Source organism: Gossypium hirsutum, chromosome A06 (genome assembly GCF_007990345.1).
Source record: "Gossypium hirsutum isolate 1008001.06 chromosome A06, Gossypium_hirsutum_v2.1, whole genome shotgun sequence".
In the NCBI taxonomy this organism is placed as follows: Eukaryota; Viridiplantae; Streptophyta; class Magnoliopsida; order Malvales; family Malvaceae; genus Gossypium; species Gossypium hirsutum.
In genome coordinates, this window is record NC_053429.1 from 36,090,253 (window position 1) to 36,097,173 (window position 6,921).

The 6,921-nt window shown below is 34.6% G+C and overlaps 1 non-coding gene across 1 annotated transcript; it reads right to left on the reverse strand.

The window, feature by feature from the left end:
- Window positions 1–6,443: 6,443 nt before the first annotated feature.
- On the reverse strand, window positions 6,444–6,549 carry LOC121231042 (small nucleolar RNA R71). The gene has a single exon (XR_005929111.1). It is a non-coding gene; the product is annotated as a small nucleolar RNA R71 (small nucleolar RNA).
- Between the last annotated feature and the right edge of the window lie 372 nt (window positions 6,550–6,921).

Below are 6,921 nucleotides of genomic sequence, written 5' to 3' on the forward strand. Positions count from 1 at the left end.
AACCGAGACTAAGACCCAAAAACTGGTCGAACTAGGCTCAATATATGAAATTGGGTCGGTAGTACAATCGGTGGCTAAACTGGACCTGTCGAGTCGTCACTGACCCAGATCGAACCAAAAGCAGCTGAACTGGCTCGGGTTACTGTAAATATGTCATACCTACATCACGAGACATGACGGTGCTAGTGGATGTGATGGTGGCATCTCGATGGACAGCAACGGTTGGTAGTCAATGGTTGAGCAGTGGAAGAGTTAAACTCCTACTCGGACTCTACCAGAGAATTCAATTTCAGATTAATTATTCCAAAAATAATATTATTTTAATAGTTTAATATTAAATTTAATTTAATACTTATCTTAATAATATTTTATTAATTTAATATTAAAGTGATTATCTTAATATTAAATTTAATGTTTATCTTGTATATAAATATTCTATTCTTTTAACAAGTTTAACATTAAATTTAATCTAATATTTATATTATATTAATTTAATATTACAATGATTAAGTTTAATTATAGTTGAATTCTCTCAACTCTCCCTATATAAAATGAGCCTTGGGTCATTATTTACACACACTTAAATTTAAGAGAAAGTTGTAGAGAAAAAATTCTCTAAAGAGATTATTCTAGAAAACTTATAAAGATATTTTTCTGATTTACAACTTGACCCAAAAGTTTAGAGAAATTGAAAAATTACCCCACTATAATTTTTGTGAAAATTTTTCTAATTCAAAGCGAGTCCACTCGATATACGTGAGCTTGAGGATAGCAGAGAAGACTACTCGGTCGAAGCGTTCATCCTACACAAATCGAAAAGGTACAGTTTTGATTAAGTGTTTATTATTTTAGATATCACAACCAAGATCTTGTTTTGGAAAAAATTTTAAAACTCTAGTTTTTCCCTAAATTTATTTTCTGTTGCATTTTTCAAACTCGTTTTTCCAACAATTGGTATCATAAGTCAGGTTGTGTTCTATCTATAAGTATAAACAGATAATCAAAATAAATTTCTCTTCTCCTTGAATGATTTGATTACATAGAAAGTGACATTTTTTAGATCTTATGTATGTTTTGAGTTATTTATGGGATTGGATTCGATATTATATATTTTTTATATAATTTTTTTTACCGAGGTTGTGGTTCTTAGGAAATAGACCGTGGACTTTCATCTCCACGTAGGGCTATTTTTTAAAAAATTCATAGAATTCTTGTGAGCCAGAAATGGACATAGGACTTAAATGTAATTTTTCCAAAAGGAGTCCATGACGAGGAAACGATGCGATGGCGGTAGAAGTCCCAAGGAATGCCTTGTGGTGAAAATTTATATAATTTTATTTTTCCATTTATTTTCTAGAAATAGAACCATGAAAACCTTGGCTGACAATTTTATTTTAATTACCTATCTCATTATATATTTCTTTTATAATTTTTTATAATATTTATATTATGTAATGTTATAGTTGTGATATATATATGAGATGATCCACAGTTGATCGATTAAAAATAAGAAGTGTGATAATGAGAAAATACATGTGTTGTATTGTTTTATTCACTTCTTTAGATTATTCGATAACTGTGAGAAGTGTGGTAATCAGAAAGTGCATGTCTAGAATTGGTTCTGGCTAGGGAAGGCTTGGTTTTTAAGCTGTCAAATTTGACTCACCTCCTTTTCTTAGGACCTTACCTGGTGCATGGTTCGCATTCACTTCTTCGATTTTTCCTTAAAAGAAAAATTATGGAGAATCAAAATTATTTGTTTTAAGATTGACTTACTCTTATGAATGGATATTATAAAATTTCCAAAGCATGTATTAGAAGCATGTCATTTAGATTAGGTAAGAATGCCACTAGGACTATTGTATGATCATTATTGAAATTTGAGATAAATAAAACCTTGCATGTTTTTAAAATATTGAGTGGGAGATAGTCATTGAACAACTAGTCATGCATGACTTTGTCATGTGGGTTCACTAGATGGGATTTCCTTGCATGATAAAGTTTCGAGTCAGTTCCTTCCCTTGTCGCACTCCAAGGTAAACTTTGTCATGTGGGTTCATTAGATGAGATTTCCTTTTAAGAACAACTAGTCATGCATGACTTTCAAAGAGATTGTCCCAAGATGACTAACAAATGAGAGCATGTTCATGATGGGTGTTGAGTCAATTTTATACACTCAATATCATCTCTTATTAAATAGTTTCCCAAGAAACAATATTCAAGCTAGAGATGATGGTCAAACGTTAAACGTTCGTTAGTTTGTATGGAGTCTTGAGAATTAAGTTTCACAAACTGATTGGATGTAATCTATGTTCTTGCTAGTTAATCATGGGACCCCAAGGCGATATGGTTGATAGGTGCGAGAATGATCTAATACAAGACGCATGCGTCATACTGCATTCTTGATATGTTGCTGAAATGAAAAATAAATGCTTAATACAAAGATAATAATTAGTGAATCTTTATTTTTTTTAGTTCAAAATATGTCTCCTACTCCTATTATTAGCATTCTTACTGAGAATAAATTAAATGGGGATAACTTTCGAGAATGGAAACGAAACTTGCTGATAGTTCTCAGCTATGAGAAACACAAATTCATTCTTGACGAAACGTGCTCTCATGAAATTCAGTGCAAAGCAAGAAATCACTGGATAGATTCTGACTCGATTGCTCGATGTTATATGTTAGCGAGCATGAGTAGTGTGTTGCAAAAGCAACACGAGAATTTCAGTACTTCCAAAGAGATCGTGAAAATTTTGGAGGATTTGCTCCGAGGCCAAGTCGCATTGGCTTGACAATCCGCTATTACAAATTTAATGAGTTCTCAACAGAAAATCGACTTTTGAAGACCCTATTTTGGTGAAATATGAGCAAATTTGTATGTGTTGGGTTTGGTCAAGTTTGAGACGATATTAATTGAACAGTTAATTAAGATAAATAGATCATATTAATACAAAATTACCACTGAATAATGCACTTATTAAATTATAGAAAAAATCCTAATGAAGCAGTCAACACGTTAAAAACATGTTGTCAGCTTGTTGTCCATTACATCACTTAGTAATTGCATTCAGTGAATGAGTTGCCAACATGTTGTCAACTTGTTTCCCATGACATCAAAAATTTTTGGGACAACTGCATTCTTCAACTACTATAACATAAATATACCTTGGATTGGTCAACATGTTGAAAAGCTAGAAAGGAAAACAAAATGAAGAAAGAAGCCAAATGCCACCAATTTCAAATATTAGTATATATCACATTAACTAACACCAAAATGGTCTCAAAAGTACAATAGACTCACTAGGCTATTATAATCTACTTGTAAATTTTTATTTTTAAGGATAGGTAAAATAGACTAAAAGGGATTTAAGAGGGTTAATTCAAGTATATCATATAGCCTAACAATTCATTTTGTTTACTACCTACTTGTAACATATGTAGTCTTCTCTCTTTTCACCATTCTTGCTTCCCGACTCTTCGCTATATTTGATAAGTGATAAAAATAACATATTTTAGTCTCATTCTTAATGCGCTTTTGGATGATTAGTTTATATAAAACGGTGAATTTTGTAATGCCTTGATTTATTAAATTTTGTTTTTACGAATTCTATAATAATTAAGTATCTGTATCAGTGGTTAAGTGCCTTAATTTTGTGTTTGAGGTCTTGGGTTCAAATCTGATTTGGGAAAATTCAATCATTTTTGGGTCCTCACCTTGTCCTTGTTGGTTAGGCTTACATAATATTTTTGGTCAACTTATGTTAGAATGAGCTTACTGGTTCAAGTGGTAAGGTGTTGGCTTGTCTTAAGATCTTATGATCGAGTCTCGGCGTGAGTAAAGTGTCAATATTTTAGCTTTTTTTGGTGGAATTGCTCGATAGTAGAATTTGTGTGTGTTTGAGTTAAATAAGAAGTCTAATAAGTTTTCAAAACATGGTGGTTATTATCCTTTATTTTTTATCTTAATTTATTTGTTTAATTTTGGTCTCAAACTCAAAAGAGTAGGGGTGGTTAGGCACGTTTCCTCTCTTTCCATGTTTCATTCAACTTTTATTTTATTTGATTTTATATTAATTAATTATTTTCTTTTCTTTCTTTCAAGCTTGCTAAACATCTTTCATCCATCCAATTTCCACGTTCTTTTTCTTTAATTCTGTTTACCTTCCTTGTTGAGTTCTTGTGAGTGGTTACTCGATTTGCTTTCTTTTCGCATTTGATAAATTGCTTGGAACTGTAATTCATAATCTGTTGATTGCAAGTTGTGGTGGGTAAGCTTTCTTTTTTTCGTTCTTATAAGGTTATGGATTGCAAATATTTTTAGATGATAGCGTTTGTATTAATTTCGGTATGTTCTTAGGAGAAGATCAAGAGGTGATCAGTGCTCCTCTAGTGATTTAAGTGGCGAGTGGCTGCAGTTCGTTGGCAGTAAGAGTACATGTGCATTGTTTGGGTTTGAAAGGCTAAGTTCACGATCAATTCGTGTTTGAGTTGTAAACCGATTACTAAATTAATCGTTGAGATACTATTTTTAGGTACTGGGAATCATGTAGTTGCGTTCGTATCAAAATCGACCCAAGTGTGTAACGAGAAACTCAAAAAATAAGAATCGATGAAAGCCAAAATTAGGGCCTGTCGACGCCACATAGCTATATGGTAGCACACGGCCGTGTGACATGCCCTGTGCAAGGTCGTGTGTGACACACGAGCAGTGCCAATTTGGGCCGTGTGGGTTACACGGGTATGTGCGGTCCATGTGGGCCTGCACGGGTAAGTCATTTTGGGTCTTGTAGGCTACACGAGCATGTGGGTCCAAATTTCATAAATTTTCCCTAGGGTCGTACATGTCGTCTCGATCGATTGTGGGCCCTCGTAGGGTTGGTATGTGTAGTATAAGCCCTAAAGCATGAAATCTGTCACTTTGTTAGATTGAATTTGACGTAAATAATGTCTATATGAATATTACGTAATACAGTATGTATGATCTGTTCTGTTATGTATAAGCATGTGTAATATTTGTTATATGAGCATGCATGATATATTAATTCTGATATCTGTTATTACTGGTTATGGGGCGAGATATGTGTTTTGTGGAGAAAGTATTCTGTATGAGGCTATCTCTCGCCAATATACTAGCAGCACTACTGCGATTATTCTGAAAAGTGTCATATGGACACTATGTCAGTCGAATCAGATTAATTGGGAATATTTTAAGACCGCCTTCCAGAGAAAATATGTGTGGGCGAGTTAAGTGGAAGCACGTAGGTGCGAGTTCATAAACTTCACTCTGAGGGATAGAACTGTGGCTGAGTTTGAGGCTGAATTTTTTATATTAAGTCGTTAAGCTCGTGAGATAGTAGTGAACGAGTACAAGAAATGTGTCTATCTTGAGGATGGTCTAAAGGACAATTTGAAAGTTCTAATAGCTCCATAGAGGAGGCGAGAGTTGCGTTGTCTTAGTGGACAAGGCGAAGATCGCGGAATAAGTTAAGCGTGTTGAGCGCCAAATAGAGATCGAGAGAAAGGTAAGAATAAGAGGGATTCAAAGCCCTTTAGTTCTATTCAGAGGCTTAAGAAATGGGCTAGATCTGATGAGTCTTCTAGTGTTGGAGTTCTAGTTGCTCCTACTGTGGCTCAGTCATGCAGTGATTGTGGCAGACGCCACCCAGGCAACTGTTGGAGAATGTTGGGTGCGTGTTTGCGATGTGGGTCAATGGAACACTGTATTAAAGATTTCCCACTGCGTTCCAATCAGATCCAAGCCCCGGCTTCAGGTTTTGTTCAACTTCAAAGGGTAGTTCAGTAACTGCCTAAGGGCCATGGTCCGATAAAGGGTGGTAATGGTATAGGTAGAGGACAGAAAGCACCGGGCAGAGGTACTAATCAGATTGAGGAGAGATAGCCTATATTGATTTATGTTACTAGATACGTTCTTTATATTTGATACGTCCTATTTTGCACTAATAGATATAGGGTCAACACATTTCTATGTAACTAGTTCTGTTTCTATAAAATTGGGGATTCCTATTGATAGTACTTCTGGTGAGATTTCTGTTCTGAGTCCGTTAGGGCAATCTATCTGGGTGAATAGACTGTATAGGAATGTTCCGTTAAAAGTATAAGGGGTTGTGTTCCTAGCTAATTTGATAGAGCTACCGTTCAAAGAATTTGATCTGATTTTGGGAATAGACTGTCTTGTGAAGCATCAAGTCAGTTTGCAAGGGGAAGATTTGAATACTCATTTGGCTAACTTCTAAAGATTTACGACACATTAAAGGTCAATGGTGCTACTAATGACATCATACGCTTACAATTGTTCTCATTCTCTTTGATGATAAAGGCAAAATAGTGGTTAAATTCATTGCCACAAGGTTCTATCATGATTTAGGCTCAAATGACTGAGAAGTTTTTGTTAAAATATTTTCCACCAGCTAAAACAACTAAGTTGCGAAATGGCATCTCTTGTTTAGTTCAATTTGATATTGGGACTCTTTATGATACATGGGAGAGATTTAAGGAATTATTAAGAAAGTGTTCTCACCATGGACTACATTTGTGGCTCCAAGCTCAAACTTTTCAAAATGGTTTGAGCCCCTTGACTAGACAAATGATTGATGCAGCATCTGGTGGAACATTAAATAACAAAACACCTGAGGCAGCTTAAGAATTTATTGAGGATATGGCATTGAATAATTATCGGTGTCAAGTTACGAGAGTAAAACCTTTCAAGGCAACCGGATTTTTTGATATTGATATGGTTTGTATGTTGGAAAATCAGGTTGAAGCTCTTGGTAAGAAAATTGATGGTTTATTTTTTTTAAACAAGTGAATCCAATGATGCAATGTGATGCGAATGGAGTGAAGATGGTTAATTCAGAATATTCACCCTTCAACACTAACATGGAGCATGAGTAAGTCGAC